Source organism: Rhynchophorus ferrugineus, unplaced genomic scaffold (assembly GCF_030347505.1).
Source record: "Rhynchophorus ferrugineus isolate W39M unplaced genomic scaffold, kcgeb_rfMv2 rfM3, whole genome shotgun sequence".
NCBI classification, from domain to species: Eukaryota; Metazoa; Arthropoda; class Insecta; order Coleoptera; family Curculionidae; genus Rhynchophorus; species Rhynchophorus ferrugineus.
Window position 1 is genome coordinate 23,100,336 of NW_027472582.1, and position 27,846 is coordinate 23,128,181.

General features: G+C 30.7%; 1 protein-coding gene across 2 annotated transcripts in view; it reads right to left on the reverse strand.

The window, feature by feature from the left end:
* The window catches only part of LOC143192844 (uncharacterized), a 408,130-nt gene that overhangs the window by 171,712 nt on the left and 208,572 nt on the right, over nucleotides 1-27,846 (reverse strand). For both annotated transcript variants that reach the window (XM_076398576.1, XM_076398575.1), the window contains one exon: nucleotides 20,436-20,471. The gene's annotated coding sequence lies outside the window, so the exon portion shown is untranslated. The remainder of the gene's footprint in view (nucleotides 1-20,435; nucleotides 20,472-27,846) is intronic.

Sequence of the window (27,846 nt, forward strand, 5' to 3'; positions counted from 1 at the left end):
TAAAACTTTTCGAAACCCAACCAAAATATATTCAAAACACTACTAGCTTTCCTCACTAAATATGTTATATGCCCAATAACTATATATGTCACACTTTTTACAAAGCCAGTCTATCAATGGAGAGATTTGTTGTTAGTAAGTAGGCTTTATCAATTGCAATATCAACAATTGCACTATTACAAGGTGTGAGAAATTATTAGAGGTTTGTCAGTTAATCCCACTTCTATTTATCTCTAGCATAAACTTGCCATATATGAATAAGTCGTTGAATATATCATATTTAACTACTGATTATTTAACTATTGATTGTAGTTATTTAATTTTTATTATAATTATTGAAATTTATTATATTTATTATATTGAAATATATTATAATTTGGTCTGACTGTAAATTTAGGTGTGATACGTCAACATTTCTGTCATATTTGCAGACAGATTATCATTGCATTTCTGGAAAGTAAAGCAACTGCATAACCTTCAAATGATAATTGATATTTGAACTGATAAGATAAAATATCTAGAGTAAATATGTTGAATGTACGTTAAATTAAGGGGGAATTAGAATTATTTTATTATATGTACAGTTACATTTATTAAAATATATAGGATTGGCAGTATATGGGTTGGTTTCTTTTTGATAATGCTTTTAATAATATATGATATTAATTTTGTGATAGCGCACTGTTTCCACAGTCGCAGGTTCCAATCAGGCTCAAGACATGTTTTCAGTTTACTTAAAAGAAAATTTAATTTAAAATTGTATTTTGTATGAATAAATGAGGTATGGGTGTGAAATTACTCAAGGGATAAGGATATTTTAAATATGCCAGTAACTGTATAATGCTGGATGGTCTTTAATTATAAATTTTCGATGACAAGATTACTTGAGATCTTCCAATCAAACTTATTGATTTTAGTATTTTGCATACATTTTTCTACATGACTTTTAAAAAATTAAAATATATATAATCTTGAATGTTATGATTACCATGGGGGAGAAATAGGAAGGGTAGCTCCAGAATATCTCGGAACGGAGTAAAACCCTCCCTTAATCTCGTACCCTTGCAGGGATACTGCAGGACCGAAACCCACCGATTCGTGAGGTATGTGCTGACGTATTTCCACTGATTTTAATTATGTGTAAGGGGCGATGAAAGATCTCTGGGGTATATCTCGAAAACATATTTTTCTATATATAATCTGATGCTTTCATATTAAATTTTTAATTTAAATTTAAATTATATTACATAAAGTCTAAAAATAATATTGTAAAACGCTGTAGAAAGATAATTTTTGAGGAATGAAGCATTAACAATTGTTGTGGTTATAATTAATACTATAATTTACTCAAAAGTGATTTTATAGCCTTGTAGCAGATCTAACAAATTGATTATGGGGTTTGAAATGAGTAATATAGTATAGAGTAACTAAGTATAGAATAAATAAGTATAATAGCGAGTTTCTGCACATCAAACAACAACAGCGAGAGTGGCACACTGAAATTGAGAGATTCTGTAGGCGAAGGTACTCCTGTGATGCGGGAACTGGCAGCATTCTACCATGATCTAAAAATAGATTATAGTGCCAACAAATCAGTTATAATTGGGGAAATGACAACCGTTGGTCAATATTGTAAGACTTTAATGTATAAAAAATGCAGGGTCAGCCTATCCGATTATGTTGTGCTGGTGAAAACGTCAAAATCAGAAATAATTTAACATGGATTGTAGAAAAAATTATGATTAATTCATACAAATTTAATTTATAGCCATCTAAAATCATATAAATTTGTGACGTCAAAATGTCAAAAAAAATGCCGTATCAACTTTGATTTTTAGTTCAGTTTGGCTTTGACATACATCAAAATTATAATCTAAATAAAATAATTAAACAAAAATACTGCTATCAAACATAATTTATTTTAACATTATAGTAAATCTAATTCATATATTATCGGAGGATTTAAAACTACAATTAAGTTCATAGTTATAACAGTTTGTAGATTAGGATTGTGCTTAATTATATTTACATTGAACTCTTTTTCATACCACCTAAGAGTTAGAGTTCTAGGCGCATTTGTAGTTGTGTCCCCCGGAGGCATAATCCATCTAATTAACAATTGTATATAAAAGTAATCCATAAAATTTACTTTCATTAGACAGCATATTTATTTACCTTTTACTCTTAGTCCCTTCGGTACAGTATTACCTTGTAGAGACATTTTGATATCACTGTTTTTCTCCTTCATTTGTTCTGTTAATACTTGTATATACCTTTCTGGATAAAATTGGAGTTAATCACTGCATTATCCTAAATGCATTTGTCATATCCCCAAAGCAAAATGCTTATGTATATTTTGAACAATTACACACATATATGCATATAAATCTCTTACACTCTACATTAATATTTCCTACAGTTATCATATATTAATTATTAATTATATATAGTCCCCTTTAGTTGTTTCCACTCTCATCACCCTGTTTTTGAAATTGGCAGCATTGAATCTTATTATATTCAGAAAGTTTCATTCAAGTGGATTAAGCTGTTAATTCCCAATCTATCTATAATGATCACAACTCCATTTGCTTTAATGTGTCTGATTGAGTTCATCCAAACCGAAGGTGTGATTAGCCATTCCTGTTTGCAGCATGAAGAGCAATAAATCTACAGTGAATTATTAATAAACATTATGACCAAAAATGAATGTTAATGAATGTTATAATAAAACCTAATCAACTGTTATTCCAATGTTTACTTTTTTCCATCAACTTTTGGTGTCATAACACTATTTTTATTATCACCTTGCCATGAATGATCATTGGGTACATTGGCCTCATTCTGATATATCCATGTCTCATCTAAAGGCCTAAATACATAATACGAAATACATTAATAAACCTTCCTTCATTTTAATATATGATTTTAAAAATTGTATTCTTTTAAAAGCAATATCCGGAAGTTCCATTAGACCTCTTCAATACTTTTCAGACTAATAGTTTCCTTTGAAATAATTGTACTAATATATGTTTGTATTGAAACACTACTCATTGTTTTTATATATTTGATGATAACCATTTAGTAAAACTGTTCAGAATAACTTTGGATTGGATGCCATTTGATAGACTGATTAACAATTCCAAAATATTTATCAGACTGATGGACGACATTATCGTTATCATATATGACAAAATACCTGCTGATGGACTCCACTGTGTATGTTGATTGGTCAGAACTGCTCATGTGGATTTATTCTAACTAGCTAGACGGATTTCACAACCTTGTTATTTACAAGAGTTGTGGGTAAGAAGTAATTTTTAGGTCGTTATTTTTATAAAAGTTTGTTAAGGTAATATAACTATTTATTATTTAATAAAGAAAATTAACAGTAAACAATGCGAAAATAAGTGAGGAGATGAGGATTGAATAAAAGTGTAGGATTATTGATATTTCAACTCGCTGGGGTTCTTTTATTGTCGTCTGCATGCGAGGATATGCGAGGAACTAAATGAAAGTAAACCGAAATATAAATATATTCAATGCCAAAAGTCAAAAGTCATTGCCTGAACCAGTCACACCAAAAGAAGCCACCAAAGTTATGAAAACTGAAGAACCAAGAATAAATAACGGGTTATTATTTAATAACCGATGAAATGCTACAAAATACATTAAATACGAGAAAGGAAATTATAAAACTATCTAGTTGACCAAAATATGCTACAAATGTTTGGAAGATGAGTGAAATTATTATTATTCTGAAGCCTGGAAAATTATCAACTGATGTGTAATCCTATAGGCCAAGTTCACAGCTATCATTAATATACATATATATTAAAAATTGTTACTGCATATTGTACCTGCACATCAGTTTGGTTATGCAATCATTCAACAACTGATCGTTAATTTTCGCTACAATGCCTACAGTCAAGCGGTAGTCTATTCAACGATGAACACTCAGAATATGGTTGTAAAAGTTACGTTACAACAAATTAGGTACAAAAACACTTTGTCGTTAATTGAAAATAGTCCTAAATAATATTAAACAGTAGATATTCTAGAACTATAGCGTATATAAAAAATTTTCATTTAGAATATTATAAAGTTATGTAATTTCATTATATTTTATAACACAATAATTCCAAAACCCCTTTTGTGCTATAATCATCGAGCTTCTAAAGTTCGCTAACAAGATGTTCAAGCTGACCCAATAAATATTCAGAACCCCTTGAACGTTAAACGTTGCTTTTAACTTCCGGAAGACGGAAACTGAAAACATGAAATACAAGTGTGCCCTTAACTGTAACGTATTAGAGCAAAATAAAATAGAATTAATCAAATTAAAATTCAGCATTTCTAACCTTTGTTGTAAGGTTGGATAATAAAACAAAGGGCAATAAGTTTCATAACTTCATAATAGGGTTATGTTTTATCATATTAGTTCAACACCATTTATATCAGATTATTCATAAGCATCAATATAAATCGTTCAAATCTGTAAGTTGCTAATTTCTTCAAAAATTATTGAGTGTTTCTCGTGTTCTTACAGATTTAGATCCTCTTGAATAATTAAGGAAGTTTTGTTTTTATATATATCTCATAGATATATATTTTATAGATAGTTCTATTAATAATTCCAAAATATATATCAACCAAAAATATTTATAACTTTAACTCGTAATAAATGTCTTCTAATAACTGGTTAAAGTTAACTAATTTGTTATAATTATGTAGACAAAATTTCCACACTACGGAGGAACGTATTAGATGTGTAATGCGTATGAATGTTGTTTTTATTGATTGTCGCTCTACTTTCGACTGTATAACTCTAGGCCGCTTTAGAAGCTGAACCCTAAATCGTGACCCTAAAACTAACCTTAAGCTATTCCACAAAAAAATGTTAAAATTCGTTAATATCAGTGCAGCCGGCTCGGTGGCGCAGTGGTAAAGGCGATGGGACGGTCCTCCTACTGTTGCGATATTCGCGGGTTCGAATCCTGCTGGGGCATGGTCGTAAATTTATGTTTGTGATTGTTTAAAATTTGTGAATGTTCTAAGCAAGAGTGGAAAATCCGGCAAGTAAAATGATCCCAGTCACGCCAGTAACCAGGCTGGATAAGACCGGAGGTCTTCTGGGATGATTTATAAATTGGTCACTCGCCATTCGGCAGGCTTAATGCTGAGGACCGAAATATATATATATATATATATATATATATATATATATATATATATATAATATATATATATATATATATATATATATATATATATATATATATATATATATATATATATATGTATATATATATGAATATATATATATATATATATATATATATATATATATATATATATATATATATACATACATAATATCAGTGCAACACCACTTCCCTTATAATATAAAACATCTCGAATTTATTTATTTTAATTAATATAATTCTTCTTGAAATTTAAACTGAACTTTTTCTTTGTTAGAAATAACATGGATATAGTATTTATTACGCTTAAATATGAAATACGGGAAGCTTAACTATTAAATAACAAATAATTTTCATAAAATATGGACTAAAACTTTATTTTTTAAGGTATTTCGGTTTTACATAATACATTCACTCAAGATATTTACGTAATGATTATTAAACAATAATTATTGGACTTGAATACTCGAATATTTGAATTAATTTAATTTTATAGTACATTAACTCTTATCCCTTTCCGGGGTTATAATCATCGAACATCTGAAGCTTTCTAAAACTGTTCAAACCGACCCAATAAAAGTTCCAGAACCCTTAAACATTTCCTTTTACTTTAGGAAGGGCAAAATTGAAGACATAAAACACAAATGTGGTTTTCTGAGTAACTGAAGATTAAATTATATTAAAAATTATCACTAATATTAATAAATATTAATATGTATTTTGTCCCCAAAGTATATCATATCCAATATGCAGACTTTGTTAAAAATATGAACGTCATGTGATTATTAATATATTTTAAAGATTACAAAATTGGCCTTTTCATACGATTTTTGCTTCTATTTTTATTTTAGTTAGTTATTTTGAGTTAATATGTTATAGTTATTGATACATTTGGACTTTTTCTTGGAGTTTCAGTTTGCTTTATTCAATTGTCATTGATGTCCTACGTTTTGTAGGCACCTCCTTCTAGAATACCTCACCAATATGATGGATAGTCGTATCCCGTTTACAAAGTTAGCTACACATGTCAAACAGTTGTCCTGATACCATCACGGCGACGATATCAGATCGCGCTGTTAGTTCTATTGGTCCTCCAGTGCTATTGTGACTAAAATCTAAAAATACTGTCATTCAAATCATTTCATTTATATTAGCATAAGCCTCTGATAAGCGCCTCGTTTATAAGCTACAGAAAATCGAAATCTTATATCGCCAATTCTTTACCTACTTTACACATCTGTTAAACCATAAGTCGAAAATATCACGACAATAATAAAGAAGCAATCCAAAATTACAATAGGCTCGTGACAAAATACATAATTGGAACCAAACCTGGAAAATAACAGTTAAAGAAACGAAATGTGTGCATGTCCAGTTCACCAATAATCAATTCATCAATCATTCCAAGTAGCAACAATGCTAATTATCTCGGAATGACTTTTGATGCAAAATATCACTGGAAGTAACACTCTTAAAATGAAACAACTGGAGTAGAAATATAAGAAAATTGAATTTGAATTTGATTTCGAATTTGAAGAAAGTCTAAATTTTCAGATAACGATTGTAACTTAGTAAATCATAACAATCGTAAGGAGAAATGAGAAGAAACTCCATTATCATGTTAATATCGCAACTCTAACTATTAACTATTGCAACTCTTGAATAATACCAGATATTAAGGATATCGGATATATATTATAATAGACATTTCCCAAAATATCTCTTTTATTATATATCCATGTTTAAAACTTTGTGGCAATATTTTGAGTCTCTCTGGCTATTATTACAATATTGTCGGTCAGTATTTGATCATGTTTTGTTACCGCTACCTAGCCTCCGGCTTATTTGAGATATGGAAAAACATTTAAAATTGACCATTGGCTAAAAGAGAAGGTGATTGGCAAATGCAGTATACTTTCAAAGTATGAGTGACATATATGCCACATTAAATAGGTCGAACGGAGGTGTTACACCTCTTTCACTAAGATTCGCTAAATTCACAATTCACGATAATTGGTGAGTGTGGGCTCCAACAGTAGTTAGCTACGAGAGCTATCGAAGAACTAGTCAATACATCTGACCTTATGTAGTGTAGAGGTGAATTTAATAGAAAAAAACGGCAGCGTTCATAAATAAACATTATTGGACTAGGGACTGTTAAAACCGACCTAATTAGGTCCTGTTAGATATATAACTAGATTTAAGCACAATATAATGTAGGAATGATCGTCTTGTCGGTCGGAATGTGCGGCTGTCGACGAGATTGTTTGCCCGAACACTCATTACTATTTTTGTGGAAGGAATTCGCACGGAAACAGAAAACACCGGCTGAATAAAAACTTGTTTAATTCATGTGTGAAATACTACATATATTCGATGGGAGGATGGACAGAATATTAGGTTAGGTAAAGGAAGTACGGAAGCGCTACGGAAATGGTACTGTTTAAGGGGCAGAGAAAAAGAGAGAGGCGTCGTCGTGATGGTCTTTTATAACCGGGAACTGCGTGGTACCAATCCATCCGCGTTGACAGCCTTTGAATTTAATGTAGATGTAATAGTAGTGGCCTAAAGGACTGTAGCGGTCGCCAGAGTAATAATTTTTTTAATAGTCTCATATCATATTTATTACGATGCTAATGTTTACTAAAGATTAAGGTATAAAGTGCCAAGCATTTTACTATAGTAGAATACATATTAAGTAGAAGAAAATTCCTAAATAGAATACCTTTTTGATAAAGTATGTCACTATTACAATGACAGAAGACTGTAGATATCGTCCGTTTAATAACAGATCAATTGAAAAGTCCCCGGTCTGCCATAGTAAAACATTTTTTGGTAAAATTAGTTTTTTTTATTCAACATAATTTCCTTTAATGATGATACACTGATTATAGCGACCCCCAACTTTTCGATACGATTTTTGTAGTACGATGTATCCTTTGCTTCAAAATAGGCCCCAGTTTCGGTGATCACCTCTTCATTGGACGAAAATTTCCTCCCAGCGAGCATTCTTTTGAGATCTGAGAACAAGAAATAGCCGCTGGGAGCCAGATCTGGAGAATACGGTGGATGAGGAAGCAATTCGAAACCCAGTTCATGGATTTTTGACATCGTTTTCACTGACACGGTGCATTGTCTTGGTGAAGCAGCACTATCTTTTTCTTCAAATGCGGTCGTTTTTCGGCGATTTTGTCCTTCAAACGGTCCAATAACGCTATGTAATGGTCGCTGTTGATAGTCCTTCCTTTTTCAAGGTAGTCAATGTAAATTATTTTATGCGCATCCCAAAATACAGAAGCCATAACCTTGGCTTGGCTGGCAACTGCTGCGTTTTCCCACGCTTTGGGATGGGTTCGCCGTGTGCAGTCCACTCGAATGACTGTCGATTCGACTTCGGAGTGAAATGATGGGAGCCATTTTTCATCCATTTTCACATATATATATTTTCACGCAAAAACTCGGGTTTATTACGTTTTATCAGCTTCAAATACTGCTTCGAATCATCCATTTCACCACGTCTAAACTTAGCATACTAATACTTGATGGTTGATTTTCCTGGGAAACTGGGCATCAAGCCAAGTTTTTGCTTCAACTGTATTTTTTCCCTTCAAAAAGCAATATTTTATCAACACGCAAAATTCCTTTTTATCAATTTTTTTCACAATAACAAAAGTTGCTTCACTCAAAATGCTATAATTCACAAACTAATGATCCGACAGCTCTCAAATTTATACATGCATCTTTTGAGAGCTAGGGCTAACTAAAAACACATGGATTTAATTCTAGTAGCGTCATCTATGTGTTAAGCCGGAGACTTTTCAATTGACCTGATAGAGTCAATGTAAATGCAAGAAATGGTATATTTAATACCGTTTGTTCTCAATCTATTTGGAAATATCCTATATATTTCGGTATCACCCATGTTGTTTCTTTGTTAAATATATTTTACGTTTTCTTGGTAAATCATTGCTTTATGTTCAGCGGAGAAAAGGAAAACTTTATTCAGCGTACGTAAATGGTAACACGGGGATATGAAAAATTATACGATATTTGACTAAACGACGTCGGGCTTGTCCCCTTTTTTTCGGAATAAAAACGTGTTAAAATTCGTGGGCCGCCGTGACTGGGTTGTTTTACTCACCCCAACAGATGGCCGACGATGTCAAGTGGCTTGTTTGGCTGCAAGATTAAGTAGGGTTCGGCTCCCCTAGGACGGTGATCAGGTTGCTTTCGTCTTTTCCGAAATACCGTCGGCCCTACGAAATTCGTAATTTTCAGACGGTGTGGGGGAGCGAAAAAACTAATCCGCCATTTTCTCCTGCGAGTCGTCGTGCGCATAGAGAGTTTGCGAATTAATCTTTTAAGATTAAAACGTCTGCACAACTGGTCCATTTTCATTGCGAAAAAGTGTGTATACAACTTTTGCTCGTAAAAAGGGAGAACGGTTTAATCTTTCGGTTCTCGGTACGCGTGTTTTTTTTTTCAAATTTTGTCTTTTTCTAAAACTCGTATAAAATAACTTATTTAGCTTATAGCGAGTTTAAAAAGAGCCTTAGATTGTGTCTTAAGAAACAATATTTTAATGTCAAAGAATAAGTTCATATTTAAAGCTGGTCTTATTAAAATATTTATGAAATGTATTAAGTATTTAAGGTTTTCAATTTTGATTCTAGAGTTTAATAAGCCATCTTTTGGTAGTTTGCTGTGATAACCCTATACTACATTGGGTTCTCACAACTAGTCCAGGCTCGACAGTTTAATTTGGCTCAAAATTGATATTTCAGATTAAAATTACTCAATTGTCAATTACTGCGAAACTTGTTATTGAAATTGAAATAATATGTAATAAGTAATAAATTGTAATAAATAGTACATTCAACACATCTAGGATCTAAAATACACTAGTTCACAGAAACAGTAGTATCCCAGATAGTCGATATTTGAAGTATCAGTTTTTGCTTATAACTTGGTGCGTGCGTATATATGAATATTAGAAAACAGTAAAAAAACTACACAGGACAATGGAATCATAAAGAGGATTAATTTGAATTAAATTAAATGTGTACATAAATAAAGGTAAAGAAGTCCCAGTATCGCTAAGAAACTTAAAAAAAGCCTGCGGTCTGATAATGTATATAAAAATAATAAAACAAGATAGAACAAAAATAGGGAAAGAAAAAGAACACAAAACCCACAATCTATAATAACATAAATAACAATAAGTTATTTACAGTTAAGTAACTTACAAAAGTCGAACCAAATATAATAAGTAATTTAGTGAAACTATTGCTTTTTTCTCTCTGGTATGTTTTTATATATTGAGAACATTTATTAAGTGCTTGCATGTATTAGTAGATCTGCAATATCAACTCTTGAAAATCCGAAGTATCAATTTAAATCTATTTTAACTATTAAACTCGATGATTTTGACATTTTATACATACATTGTTTTCCAGTATTATTCAGCTATACAGTGACGCATTGCATTTCTGACATTTATCACCTCTGTTGTTTGATTTGCCTGATATCTGCTGTCGAATCCCATCAAATACTATTAGAAACTTATGGTAAAGCTGTTCCCTCACATCACAATTAGCGGTTTTGAATTTAACGATTTAAAAGTGGCAATTTTGAAGTCAATGACAAAGAACGGTTTGGAAAACCAAACAAGTTTACAATGAACTGCAAGACTTATTGAACTAAAACCGAGCTCAAATCCTCAAAAAAGCTTTTAGACCGCTTAGCAGATAATGAAACAATTGCTTCCAGATGTTTATATGTGATGGAATAAATTGCGTTCCATCTGGAACCGTTCCAACAACGAGAGTTCCTGGCTTGACGGACATAGAAGAAGAATAATTTTGACTGGCGATGAAAAATGGATCTACTACGATAATCGTTAACGCCAAAAAGTCATGGATTAGTCCAGAAAAGCCCACATCGACACCAAGGAGAAATCAGAATATTGTTATTATATTTGTTAGAATATAAAGACTTGCATATATTGGGATCAGCAATGTTTATCGATGATAATTAAACAAATATAACGACTTACTGTTGCAAGAAAGACTAGCAATAATCTTCTTGCAGTCTGATAATGTTTAGTCATTCGTTTTAAAAGTTTTTAACGATTGATTGATGAATTAAGTTGCTCGCTCTCTAAGTCTTCGCTTTCTTCCAAGACTGTTCAAAAAATCATTGTATGGATTGTTTTTTGACTATCTTGAGTTATTCTGTTTCTGAACTTATGCTGTTCCTGGAATATAGAGATATTTCTTCATGTTTTCATTCAGTTATATAGGTAGCCGCATTGTGACAAAAATGTATTAAAATATAGCGTTATAAACATATGATTGCTATTATTTTCTACTGACCATATATTTAAAAATTATAATAAATGAAGTCTATAACATTGACTGAAGGAACCCAAAAAAAAAGTTTATAAGAGCTGAGGATCTAGCCACTAGGAATTCATTGGGACAATGACAAAAACAATTATATATAATAAAGAAATATTACATATATTAAAGGAGCAATGATAAAACTGAAAACTTCGTTAAAGAAAGAAAGCAACATTGATAGATCTGATAAGGAAATAGCCTCATTAATGAATTTAAGTGGCGGAAAATTCTCAGTCGCATAGATTCAAAGCATGATAAAGAGGTTTCATTTACTAGCAAATCACAAACGAGAAAAAAATCCTAAAAAGAAAGAAATGTATCTTTCCTTATTGCAAGTCTAAAACTGCATATTATTTTTATTTGCGCCTTCTCGCGCTGCCGATAAAAAAATGCCAATGAGATGATCGAAATCTAAATTGCACTTCTTATACGTTACGCGATGATAAGCAATCGCAATATAAAGAACAATCCCACCTGTACACCAACAACAACAACAATTTCTTTTGAAAGCTTTCCGCAGTGGGCATACCGGAAAATATAATTATAATAATGCCTCGGCTATACGCATCGCGTAAAAATAGTAACATCATTAATTACGCTTATGGTAATTAATAACGTTTCATGGCTACGCCAAATGTAATCATATGATTCAGTGCAAAATACCCATAAAAAGCATGTATTTTCTAGTGTTGATTTAATGAGCGTATAAAGTAATTAGTGACTGAAAGTATCTATCTATCATATCTTTGAAATTTTAATACTGGTAATAGGAGAGCAAAAAAGAATACAGTATTTAAAGTGTGTGTTCTCATCCTGAAATGAAAAGAGTCACTTCGTAAATTAAAGTTGACAACAAGTGGACAGTAAGTGGTTTTCTTTTCTGACACAGATATTTGTTTGAAATGGTAGAAATTTAAAAGCATATAAAATAAAAATAAAGCAAACGTTTTTATTATTTAAATGATAGTTAATCATTGCTTTATTTAAGCAACATAATATTATATATAACATTGACTATAAATTAGTTTTAAAGGATCTGTTTTTTTAATTAGTAGCAATTGAATTTGAAAAGGAATTTTGTTGTGAAAAATCGGTATAATACATTTTACTCAAAGTACTGTCCATCGATAGCCGCTACTTTTCCTCACATTTAGGATAATTTCCATTTCGCAAGAACGATGTACCTTTTGATGCTACCCTTGAATCCACTAATATTTCGGTAACTTTATAAGAAGTGAAAAGCAGGTCAGATAGCACAATTATTAACCAGGAAGCAATTTCTATTTTAATATACCCAAGTACTTTGTTGCCAGTTTTGCAAAATGTGGTCATGCTGAAGAATAAATGTGTTTTTGCCATTATTCCGGCAATTTTTTGAGCAGAGCTCGGTTCAAACACATCAATTGTAGTCTATAACGAACCCCATTGATAGTTTTATTAAATTTTAGCAGCTCATGTATCCACACCAAGCTGATACCACCAAGTACAGAGCATTTGCTTGAAGTCATGGATATTCGACTTCGTCGTTGTTGATGATACATTATCAGATGGTTCACATGATTTTTTACACTTTGGATTATCGAAATGGATCCACTTTTCCTCACCAGTAACAATACGATGAAAAAAAAACCTTTCCGATATTGTCGTTAAATCAGCATATCACACATGGCCTTTCGTCTCTTGGTTTCAATTCATACGGCACAAAATATCCAAACATTCGGATCATTACCATATTGTTCAAGCGATTGGAAATGGTTTTTTGTATTACTCCAAGCAATTCTGCATCTTCTTATTGCACTTTACATGGACCCTCATCGAGTAATGTTTTCAAATATTTACCTTCAAATTTTTTGGTTTCACGTCGAAACCAGTGTTCACAGGTTGAAATCGATGTAGTACGGTTACTATAAGTTTCACGTAGCATTCAATAGTCCTTTTTTCAAATTGTAAGGTAAAAAAGTAAGACTTTCCACAAATGCGATTTATTTGGTACAAATTCAGACATTTACAACGCACTGAATTTTTGGTCATATTGTTCTTGTTGTTTTAAATTTTTTTGTTCACACTTCGTCGAAATGACGCATACAAATGAAATCTTTGAAATGAAATTTTTTTTATTGCAGGATTTTAAGGTCAACATTGCTATATACTTTTATATTTACAGTATGGAATGATTGAAAACAATTTTCCCATCCTCCTGATTGATTTGACATATTAGAGCGCCAGTTTTGTATGAGTAAAATAGGAGAATTAAAACTTTCTTCCGAAAATCTGACATTTTCGGAAGTGAGAAAAAAATTGCTTATATATTAAAACAATTGCCTTTAATAAAAAAATAACAAAACATTGATATGAATACACGCTATCTTAGGATCATCCTTCAAAAATCATTTATAGCAAGTTATGAAATATAAAGAGACTTAAGACAATAAAATTTAATTTACTTTAAAATACTGTTTATTTTATGGAAATAAGTGACAACTTGTTGAACGGCTATACATTTAAATATTTGGAATATAAACGCCAAACTGCCCATGTCTAGACGTCTCACTCATCACTACCATTTAGCCTTAATATAAGCACCCCGTCTCGTCTTTGAATACATGGTTTTAGTAATCCGACCCGTTAACAGTCGCGTGATATAACATATATAAATTATGAAATGGGCTGGTTTAAAGACGTTTCTATTTTAACGGAAATAAATGGCAACTTTTTTAATCGATGATTTCGAACACTGTCGACCAACAATACTGTAGTATTTTAATATAATTGAAACCTTCACATACAGCACATAACGGCATAGTCTTTTCGCGAACAGTCAGGGCCTTATAAGTCGAACTATATGACAGCTCCCTCCTAAAAAAAGACCAAAAAAATGAGCGTGGTCATTGTAATTAGTTGTGGGTAGAGTGTAGTAGTGTTAGTTTGCCTTCGCTAATATTCTGAATTGTGTTGTTGCCCAAATTTCCATGTTATAGCCAGTATGGAATGGTTCACAGGTTTTGGTATCACCAAATTCTAATAATATACGGCTGAACTGCTATGAGCCTTTAGTGGTCGTAAACCTTGAACTGCGAGCTTCGATCCAAATTCCAGTAGAATATGTAAGTTCACAGAAAGATCTTTCCACTTTGGATGTCCTGAACTGCGAGGAATGCACGATCTAAAAGTGTTTTTTCAGAACATGGGTGATTCTTAAGTTAATAGTTTGTGGTTAAGGGACTTTGAGCACCTTTAGTCCACTTTTGATGGCCTTACATACCACAGAATGCTTCGAGTAAGTGTGGAACCATTGCTAATTCAACGTCAACCTGACTTTTTTATCGATAAGTAAGTTATCATAATTACACATAATAGTTAGTTACACATAATTTTAAAACGTATTAAATTACCTTATTGAGAAGCATTTTTCGGGTGGATTTTCATTTGAATTTTTGAATTATCTATATATCATTACCTGATTTCTCACTATTGGAGATCATTATTCTCATCATGATATCCGTAATACAATATTCATTCATTTGAAAAATATTTATATTACACGGTAATTGTTTTTTTAAGGATCTCTATGCAAGCTTTCGCAATGAAAGCTTATGGACACCTTTAAAATGATCGTTTCTAGTTAATATTGGGTTGGAAAGGCTTGCGGATCCCATTTAACAAGGTGCTAAATATTTTTTCAAGGTTCTATGTCGGCAATGTTGATTTCTCTTACTCCCATCGACATGGCTGATATTATCTTTGGAGTCATTATTTTAACTGTCTACGGAATAGTCTGGAACAATTGTATGTTCACCTACTCTATATATCGTCCTTATTTATAAAATAATCAGCGTAGGTTTTGTATTTAGATTGCTTTATGTACATCACTATTATTTTTAGTTATATAGCTTTATGTACATCACTATTATTTTTAGTTGTCTAGCTTTATATACATCACTATTATTTTTAGTTATTTTATTTATTATTTATTATTAAATTAACTTCAACATTACTATATTATTTAGAGGCTTATAATAATGTGTCTGAACTACTACAGTATATTAAAATATGTTCGTTATATAAATATATAGTAAAAATAAATCAAATCGAATTGTATATACTAAAGGGTAAAATCAGAAGGAAAAATTCGCTCCGAATTCAAAACATTTATATTTTTACAAACGGGATTTGGCAGTATAATCAAAGTAATCTATGACGTGCATTATTAGAAGCAATATAGGTACGTACTCATTTTACATGTATAGCACTAGATTTCAATATGTTATATATATATATATATATATATATATATATATATAGATGAACAAATCTGGCAATATTGTTAGTGTATTTTCTATTAGATGGTATGAGATGTGTGCTTAAAGCTTTAGCTAGAGCATCAGCATGCTGGTTGTCAGATATTCCCACGTGGAAAACGTGCTCTGAATCTTGAGAGAGGACGAAAATGAAAGATGGTTAGAGGGATGGGAAATTAGGAGTCGACGGAATGGTATTATTAAAACTTGAGTTGAACACTGCATTGAATACCGGTTAGGATTAACCAGTGTTTATGGATGGAAGCGGTTATGTGTTGACGTCCCTCAAAGATCGCGCATAACTCACCTAAGAGAATAGAAGCATGGTCAGATAGTATGGTAAGAAGCAGCCGACACCATTTGTAGATTTTGAGTCATCTGTAAATATATGGTTGTTGTTTCTGTAGTTGGTGATGAGCTAGAATAACTTGACTTTGAAGAATGGACAGTAATTCTTTTCGGAGATATCAAAAACATTTGACAAATTTACTGAATAATTACAATGCAAAAAATATTGTGATCTATAGAACATTTAATTAATTTTAAATAGTTGTTTCTATAACGCTAGCCTTAAGGTTTTGTGTAGTTTTATTATATTTAAATTTTACTTATTAAAGGTTTGAACAATGTTAAGTTTATTATTTTAACATAAGTGCAGATATTACAACCCCATGTTGTCTTAAAAGTTAATACTATTAAATTTTATACAACCAATAAATTATTATCGGAATGAAATAAAACTCTAAAACCAACGCTACGTAAGTTCGTATTACTCGTTAAGGTCAACCACCAAAACAAATAAAAAAGAAATCAAAATCTCGGAATTACGCCAGTCCTGGACACACACATAGCCGAACTGGAAATAAATATAAATAGTTCTGGCACTGATTTATGGTGGCTAACTAATATAGTGAACGGTGTAAACGTAAACAATGTTTCCCTCTCATGTGATTTATAGTTGTTCATTTTTCGTTTAATATGATTTGAAACAATGCCAAATGGCTTTGGTGCCTTTGTGGAAAATTCTGAATAGAAAAAGAAATATCTAAAAGACCACTACAGAGAAAATAGAGTTTTAATGTGTAATATTATGGGTTTCGTAATTATTAAAAACAAAAACTTAAATAAAGTAAACAAGTATAAGAAATTTAGTTATAAATTTTATCTAATTGATGCTATTATAGCGTTTTGATCAATAGAATTGGTTTGGTTTAAACATTGTTTTAAAAAAAGCTCATTTAAATATATTGATATTGATCGAAAAGGAGAAATTTTTTTTTGTGGGAAATATAGTGAATGTGGGATATTGTAACATTATTGAGGGGAAATCAAAAAATAAGAAGTTTAGGATCTATGAGTGGCTGAAATAAGGCAAAGGGATACCCTACTATCTTATGGCGGCATTCTAGCCTATATAGTTGAAAAAATCGATTTTTACGATAATATCCTTAAGATGATTTTTCAAAATTATAACTATCGAAAAAATGTATAGTAAAAATCTAATTTAAATTGCTATAGTTATAGTTACTGATACAGTGCAGATACTGATTCAGATAATGTATAGAGACAATTTACATCAAATTTCAAGCAAATTGGTTTAGTAAAACTTGGAATAACATGTTAACCGTCTCGAAAAAATAGTATCAATATAAACGCCTTCAAATTTTCGTTTTTAGATGTCGCGTCACTAAAACAGCTGTACCGCCGAAAATAATTTAGGTTTTGAAATATCTCTTAAGAGTATATTTTAAACTTATAAGTTTAGAAAATATTTAAAAAAAAAACGATTTTTTCACATCTCAAGACTAGAATATACCGTTAAAAGCCGTTTAGTGATTGGAAAAATTAGGATGTATGAACAGGCTAATCAATTCAATTTACCCAATTTAATCAATTTACAAAAAATAAACGAAAAAACCTGGTAAGAAATATGTATCGCATTATTACAAAATTCATAGTTAATAAAAAATTGATATTAAACAGTAAATAATTATGCGTTAATATAATTTAAAATATAATAATTAGGGTTTCAGCATAGCTATTAATTTTAATCCAATATTGAGAAATTATTTACATTTAAATTTAAAATTTAGCGAATTGGCTGAAATGTGATTTCGTTTAAAAATTAACCACATATTTATTATCAACATTTACCGTACTGGAATTTACTTGAAGCTGAACAATTATGCGGTAATGTTAATATAAATATTCGGTTATAATCGAGATTAAAAATGTTTTTCTTTTCTTTATGCAAATGTTTAAATAATAATTGATCTAACTTATTTAAGTTAACCACACCAAGAATATGTAAGATACTCGAACGTTGAACTTAACGCTTGAATCAGTTCAATAGTGTGATAAATGTGTCGGTTAAATTATGGGGTAACACTATCTAGCTTTCAACATTGGAAAATGTAGAAATGGAAATATTTAGTAAACATAAAAAAATATATTTACAATAGAAAAACTCTAGATTTCTTATAATAAGATTTGTTAATTACATAGCCTTATATTTACATGTCATAAAAAATACAAAAATCTACATATTTCCAATTGAAATTGTTAGAGTAATATTGAAAAACTTTTCTTTGTAATGAATTATAAAAATTGTAAGTATTTTTGAAAGTATCTAAATTAGATAGCATTTTTAAGTTTTTCAAAATACTTCATTCAAATATTACTAAAATTATTGCTAAACTTGGTTACAGTTGTATATATATAGGAGATTCTCTTCTACATACTCGTTATTTTGTGTGTTACCGTGAATATAGCTCGGTGAATAACATGGTAGTCAAATCTCCTATGGGGAAGGGCTTCTAGAGCACCTTAGTACCCAATAGGCTCACTACTATCTGAAGTTTGACATACAACCCTAGAAAGAAATGGACAATATACCCAAGATTAAGTTTATTGTTGCTTATTTTTTATATGAAAAGATATTTTCCAGTTACTTTTAAATAAAAGTATTTATATAGTATATCACTTAAGAGATGTCCAATTCCTAAAGCAGAATCAGCGAAATCTCTGGACACTGATCTCGGTGGTAGGTTAAATTGATAACATCATGTTAAACAAAACATCTGAGCAGATCAGACTCAAAATCCAAGATCCTTCACCTAAGATCAAAGAAGTTACTGCGTCAGTTAATTACAAAGACTATTTGGGCTTAAAGGGTTGCATTAAGAGTTAAACAAAGATCTTCGGATAATTACAAATTCTTTTCGCTACATAATAAAGGAAGAAATGCACGATAACCTCTAACTAAAATGGTCGAGGTTATTCAAAATTCACCTTAAAACATGAAAGAAGGTTACCAATTCACTGTAACTTCGTTGAAGAATGAACAAAATATAAGTGCTCTCTCACTGCATTAAAGATTTTATGGTGCAAATCGCATTTGCACGAAGTCTTACTTTTTAATTCAATTTGAAGAAAAGGTTTAAAGCTTTCTGGATGGCCAACAATATTTGAAGACTAGGATTTAAATGAATTATTCGATGATGATCCGTGTAAAAGTCTAGAAAACTTGTTGCAGAATTGCTGGGAGTAGCACAAGAAACAATTTCCAATCGTTTGAAGAGCATGGGGATGATTCAAAAGAATGGATATTTTGATCGTTCGTTCATTTTCATGTACCATTTCATTGACAATACTCGAAATAAAATATTTTTAGCAAAAAAATTGAATAATCAAACTTAGATATTTAACACAAAAAAAACGTTTTTAAATAAAATATCTGCATAATAATCGTTGTAATAACAAAATATATAAATGTAAACAAAAACCTAAAAAAAAGGCGCAGCCCGTTTGCGGTAAAATAGGAATAACTAAACAATGATTGAAAATAAGGAACGCTTTTAGCTTTAAGGGTCTACTACCTAGTCTAAGTATATGACAAATATTTTAACCAAACTAGAATAACAACAAGAAATTGTTGGCCCCGCAGGGAATCGAACCCGCGATATCTGTGTGTGAACTGAATGCTCTAACCATTACACCTTAGCCACTAAACCATAACTGATTCTAGTTGCCTGCTGTGTATCTACGACTTCTCATATGATATGGCTAGTGCTTAAAAAGCATACTGAATGGTTTTTGCACTGAACGACTTTCAGTAATAACATTTACACAAATATCTGATTATTAAAATATATGTGAAAGCTTTGTACATGCTTTGAAATTTGAGGTTTTCCCTCGATTCGTCCGGATTCCGCCATCAGATCCTGACGTAGTTTCATTGGAACCGCTGCGGAAGTGCACTCTATCGATTGAATAAAAAAATAATTCAAAAATAGGTCCATAATTGACAGAGAAATCGGTGAACATACATTTTTAAAAAATATACAGCCGAGCCTCTTCCTTTTTTGAAGTCGGTTAAAGAAAAATTAAAAAATCTTGTAAATATAATTTAAAGGCCTAATATATGAAATAAATGTGCTAAAAAATCTGTAAAAATTAAGTCATACACCTAATATTAACCGATATTTTCTAAATAATGTTTAAGATAGTTTTTCAAAAATATATATTTTGCTTACCATAGAAAGAAAGTAGGGGTGTTGCAACAGGTGGATCTGGAAACAAAAATAGGAACATTAGAAACAAAAAAAAACCGATGTGGCGAACTAATTGTTTCGCGAGCAATCGTCATAGATTTTTCGTCAAGGGTTAGACCGTCTCGTGTCGAACGATAAGCGGCGCGAAAAAGCTCATAAATTAAAAATATCTCCTTTGAAATGACAGCTCGGGCATTTCCGTTAATCTAAAAGCCATTAATTTCTAATTTATTCCGTTTTTACCTGGGAATAGCTTTATTTAAAGTAACCGTATCGGAGGTATGTCTGTGTCGGGACGACAATAACAACCGAAAAAAAATTAGATTTATGGACTTTTACATAATTTATTTTACGGGGAACACGGACCGGTCATGGATCGGCTCGAAAAACCACGGATTAGTCATTATATGTTGGAAACCGCACCAAGGCTACAATCTGACTAAAAAGCATTTTTCGCTAGAACTAATTCAAGGTTGACAATGGACAACTTGTTTGGATGAACATGAAACCCGGGGTGAACATAATTCACGCGTATTTTATGGCACTTCGGTTTATCAACAGGTTTTCAAACATATTAACCGTGACTAATGGTTTCCATTAATAACAACAAATTCAGATATTTTTCTATTGGGTACATTAGGCTAAATGCTTATAACAAAGAATCACAAAAATATTGATTTATAATAATAATATACTATAAAGAGTTTATTAAAATACATGTATATTAAAATTAAAAGCATAATTTAGCAGAGATAAAAAAAAATTAAAATTGTAAAATTCGGCATCTTAAATCAAACACCAAATAGAAGCTCTAGGATTTATTTGCTCTATTAAAAATAAATTTATTTTAAAATAAAAAGTAAGATTACTAATACTTGACCAGAAATAAAATACAAAATTAAAAATCCCTCATATTAAGTCAAACCACCAATCACAAGCGTTACGAAACATTGATGTCACTTAATGTTCCCCAAGTCGTTGTCCGCATTCCAACCTTTAAACTTTTTAGTGTGTTTCGATTTTATTTTATTATTTATTTTATGTTTCACATTTAAAAAATTGGGTTTGTGCTGCTAGCGGAAAGAAAAGAGAAACGAAAAAATTGAACTGGGATTTATTAAGGTAAATAGCCTAAATTACTGTACGACTTGTAACATAAATAATAAAAGAATACTAGAAATTTTATAGAATTGAAGTGAGTGAATATCCAAGAGACACTAACCATGAAATGTAGAATATTGAAGAACATACCATCAGAACACTTAAAAAAAATTAAAAGTGTAATTAACAATTCTAAAGTTCAAGTTTCTATTATAAAGTGTAAGTGAAAATTTTGAATTGAAACTGCGAAAATAGGTATGTTTCCTTTACTAGACTAATAATTGTTTATTTTCCAGTGGTGGTGTTAATTAGAAGCCGTTCGCAATTTCAAATTAGCCCCATATTTTTTTTTCGTAGAGGTCTCAATTCATGGTTACTTCCCGGACATGTAAACGTTGAAGTATTCTGGTTGCTTCATTGATGTTGTCTCCAACATTATGTAATAAATACAATGAATAATTAATAGCAGCAACTAGTATAATTGTTTCTCGCAATTTGCATTCTAAATATATTTCATTTTTAGAGTTACTTGATTTTAGTTCAACTAAGAATTCTTGAAAATAGAATGTAATAAAACAGATAGTGTTTACTGATTTGAGAAAATTTTATTATAGATTGCAGAAGTATATAAGTAACAGACTGACCAATATCATTGACACATTTATTATTCAGGAAAGTCGTCGAGGCTTGGCTCGTTTTTATGCAGAAAAACTGAGATATAATTTTGGAAGATTTGCAGTTGATGACATATTCATAAGGCACTTCTATAATTATATTCATGTGAAAGCAATATTATTTATTTAACTTTTCATTTGAAAAGGTGTATACTTATTTTGTCAGCCTTATTCAAATTTAAATATTTAAAACTAAAAAACATTTCAACAATTGCACCTTAAAATTATATTCAAAATATAAAGCTAATTGCCCAGTATAGTGGAATTTTAGAAAAAAAAATCCAATTTTTGCAGATGCAATTGTAATATTAAAAAGAATAAATGAAAATTTTATGAAAGGAATGTGGTATAAAACATGTTTTGACCTATTTCCTCTTCCATATACGTGGCATTCCTTGAAGTATTTTATTATATATCTCAATACAATGATTCTCTCTATCATTTCAGGTGCTTTCTGCATTCATTAAGCGTACTTCCTATATAAGCTTTATTATTGTTCGGGTTTCTTATATAGCTGAACTCGCGGGAAAATAATAAAAAGTCGTACAAAAACTGGCGCGAAAGTCATCACCAAAGAAACATTACAATAATTACATCACTTCTACGCCTTAGCTCTCCTTATATATACTTTTTTTATGCGTTAAAGGGTCTGTTTTATAACGATCAAGGCAAAGAGAAAAAATCGGGCTTTATGGTGACCTACATTTGTTTAAATTGATACGAATTATAAAAAAATGTTTTCAGGCTTAATGATTATATTTTGGAAATATATGTTATTACAGTGAGTAAATTGGATAAAAAATTGCGAACCAAATTAAAAGTATCAAAATATAATGACTATATTAAGCTGTTAGTTACAAAAACTAAGTAAAATCCCGATATATAGAAGGAACTCTCGAACAAGTGTATAAAAATAAAAAATAAGAGATTCATCTTTAGTTTTTTGATACTCCTATTGAGAACGTATGAATTAGTAGTATTTTATAAATATGCTTTAGCGATGTATTGTATTATTTTATTATTAAAATTATGCCTTAACAAAAATAGGTTGAGAATCACTGATTTATGGGGTAGTAGTTTTATACTCACTGGATCCTCCAATAAAGTCGATTCGAATTCTGTTTATATGTTTGTATATGTTATAGATAAATGTGAAAAACCTCATGCAAGCAAATTAACCCGAGCTCAATTTGTGAAAAGTCAAATTCCATAGAGATTAACTGGTGATAACATGACGTTTAGATTTCTGATTAAACAGTAAGTAAAAGAACGCACAGTAATAATAAAAATTGCAATAAAATTATAACAATCTTGAACTTATCTATTTGGCGCACTAGTTATATCACTAAAATATCTATTAAGCCCAAGGTATTCGTAAAAAACAGGTTCAAAACTAGTCACCAATCAAATATTAGAGAACTACAGAATATTTACGCGTTATCTTAATTTAAATGCTTTTCTATGAGTAAATGGCTTCTTGTTATAATAAAACGACGAACGAAAAGAATGACGAAAAAATAGATTCTAAATGTTTTATTACTTACACTTTATATTAGATACGCTTATTATGTCACAACCATAATTTCAAATTAATTTAATACTAGTGTTCTGTTGTACTTGCATTAATACACAAGCAAGACAACTACGGAATTAATACATTAGTACGTATTTTGTAAAATGACATGTTCAAGTAGATAAAAAAATACTTCAAAGTTATAATGGTATAATTTTTTTAAAAGAATAATTTTTAAGCTAGTTATTTATATTAATATAATATACAGTTTCTTTAATAATTTGCCTTTTATAATTTCGGATCTCCCTTGTATCACTTAAGAGTCTATATACGCACTTAAAACTTTTTAACAAACGAGTGTTGTAACTAAAATTATTTTGGATAATGATATTAAGTCTTATATTTTTACATTCATCATCATCATCATCAATTCTTAATTGGTGCTCAGAGAATGCGTTAAGTCAAAGAGTTGATACCGTCATGGTCTCTGGCCTCATTCATTGACAAAGAATTGATGGAAAAGTCGAAACCTTTGTAACGTCCATCTGTGGATTTTTTCTGTGCAATTATATCATTTTAATCTAGTCCGATCTGGGAGAAACACTTATAAATATCAAACTACAACTGTGCCCAAATCTCATAGCTACAAAGAAGTGAAAATCGGTAATCAGAATAAAGTAAGCCACAAGCACAATCTTGAAGAAATGAACAGTCTTGCACTTAGCCTATTTAGTTTAGCACCTCAGCCCTGAACATCGCTTTTTACTGTTGAAATAATTATCCCAAGATCATGAAAATATGTATTAACTTAGATTTGCTTTGCCTTTCACAGTTATAAATGCTGGTAACCTTGCATTAACAGGAACTAAATGTTAACTCAACTCTGTAGTTAAATCTGTAAATATAATATTTAAGTTATATTACACCACTGTGTGTATATTGTGAAAAATGCCCGAAAAATGTCGGAACAACATAAAACTACCGCAGCAAATGTGACAGTAGAATTCGCTAGTAGACACTTACTTGAGTAATAGTGTTTCGCGAAAAAAGCGAAAATTCGGCTGGGCTGCGAATGTGATGCTTTATAACGAAAGCTAACGCTAAGTTGATACTTAATGATTATAAGAATGTAGTACGGTCCAATGAATCGTTTACATCGTTTCCTATAAGCGACCGGGTTTATATAGGGAGAACATCAAAAGAAACCTATGATCAAACTCGAGCATGGGAAAGGTTCTGTTATGATTTGGGCGGCAATATCGTGGTATTGAGCTGTTCCTCTCGAATCGGCATCCTCAATGATCAAGTTTTTACTATGACTACCACACTGCTGTCAGACACTGCCATATTCTAAGAGGATAATGCAGACATACACACAGATAAAAGTTTGAGTCTTGATTTGAGTAGCATCGGAATATCATCAAACATTTTTCCTGACCAGCACGATTGTGGCGATTGCCACATCTCAACATAACTGATCCTTATAGGGAGTTTCAGAGCCGAGAGTGGAAGGTAGGTTTTCATATTCAACATCAGCGAAGTAAATGGCAGCTGTTTTGGTACAAGAATTCAGGAAAACCGTCAGTTGAAAACTATTCAGACACTCGATTTGCAAGAAATTGCAACTATTTGTATAAATAAATGTTTTGTATATGTCAGGTATTCATATTATTTGGATGGACCTTTCTACATATAAAATGAATATACCGTATATACCTGCCTTATTTGCATTTAAAAAGGAACATTCGCTTATGTTACAAGCATCGATGTGATGACATATATACTATATAGTTCTAATCGCAATTTTTTTCGAAAATGTATCGATATTAAAAAAAGATTTAAGATTTTTTGAGAGGGAGTATCGAACTTTTAATTTGGGATTTCTGCCTCCGGTTATCGAATGAATTTTGTGTGGAAAATTAGAGTTGGAATGAAGAAATATCGATATTGCTCGATATTTTTAAATAAAAATAAGAATTGATATTTTTGTTCGCTAATATATCGATATTTTTCTAAAAATATCGATGTTTTCCTCTGCGGCCGACATCCCTAACATACTCTATTCAAAGTATTTTTGTAAGAATCAGACAATATTTTCCTTCTGATTTTTTTCTGATTAAAAAGAGACACAATGCTGTCTAATTGACATAGTTCGAACATGTAAACGAATGAGCCTGTCAAAGTCGTCCAGTATGCAAAATTCTTGAAAGCAAAAGTGATAAGAGGTTATAAGTTTAACCTATAAAATATTGTAACTTTATAATTAACAGTAGTTTTTAGATGTACTATACTGTAAAAATAAATCATATTTGATAACATCTTTGTTTAATTATTTTATTTAGATTAGAATTTCGTTGTATGTTAGAGGCAAACTGAACTACACAAGTTGATGAGGCAACAGTATAACGTTTTAATGTCACAAATTTAAATGACGTATATATAAAATAACATTGAACAGACTATATATAACAAATTACGAGTTTACTACAGCTTTTTTTTCGTGCAAGCGTTTCCTTAAAATGAGAAGAAAATGCATTTCTCAGAATATTGAAAAATAATATGTTATGTCAATTTGATCAATAATCGATACTGATAAGTAACAGTTTATGAAGCAATTTTTTAAAACTTTTTTTAAACAAATAGATGACAATAAATAGTTTTATTGATAAAAACATATTTCAGTTAGCTAACGAATTTTTACGACATGAGTCTTATGGGAACAGAGCTACTATTTCGCCGGCCGTATACGTTCCGTAATAATGGCAATTTTAACGGTAAACTCAATAGAAAAAACTTAATTTCGTGTCGTGAAAGGCTGGCTAATGAAATCTGAAGCCTGGAGTACGAAAACTTATTTGATAAACTAATGAAGTCTCGGCGGCGTCCAAAGTTTTCCTGGCAAATTATACCATAAAAATTGCTTTCGTTCGGACTGTTTATTTTAATTCGTTTTTTAACAGTCATTCTAGTCTCTATTGGTCGAATATAGAATATACAAGCTAGAAAAAATAGCTAATATTTGTAGTATAAAGACATTGTGGAAATTCCTTTGTTTGATTTTGAATATTTCATTAAAAAATTTTCTCCGGGCATAGTATGTTTCGGGTTTGTTAATTTGGCTTTTAAGAGTCGTCCAAATATGGGATACGTACTAACCAATAAAATAAGCATTAGAAATAGCTAATTTGTGAGTGAATTTTTGGACGAAAAGAATTTTTTCGACAAAAAAGCATTTTATTTTCTCAATATTTTCATTATTTTTATCTCGTTTTAATCCAATGTATTTGGTTGGGCGTTTTTCAAATTCTATTATTTCTTCTTCAAAATACGTCATCTCAATGATCTTCATTCAATACAAATATTTTACTCGGTCAGTTGATATGCTTATAACTTCAGTTATTTCACGTACTTACAATCCTCAATCATGTAAATATCATTCTATGGATTTTATTCAACGATTTCTGCTGTGTCTCTTTTAAACGACTTCTCTTTTAGACGACTAGATTGTTTTGTATAACTTATGCGATATAACCACAACAGATCTCTGTAAACCAATTCTTAACCATTTAAGTCGCTGGTACCTTGTACCTAATTTAAAAAGTTAGACAGGTTATTATCAACTGTTGTGAAATACAAATTAAATAACGCAACTTGCTGAAATTCTCATAGTAGTATATTAATAGATGACAGTTGATGGCAGCAATGCGGCATTTAAAGTTACAATAAGGAAAATTGAACTATAGTCAAACTGCCCTTGTATATTTCCTTTTAAACACATTAAATATACTCTAAACAATTCAGTAAAAACCACAAATGTAGGTATTTAACTTTACATCAGCAATGCTATCAAAATCATTCGACTCATTTTTTCAGGAGATGATACTGGCATTTTTTTTAGTTATAAATCAGCATTGATTAAGACGCGAAAATTGTTAATTTTTAGTTTATCATGGCATTGACGTGATGTAATGTAGTGTTGATTGATTGTTTAAAGATTGAAATTATTGAATTGTTTTGATTAAATAAACGCTATGCTTTTCATTTAAAATACTATATATTAAAAATGTTCCTGGCTAAGGAAATTTTAATTAGCGCTTACCTAAAT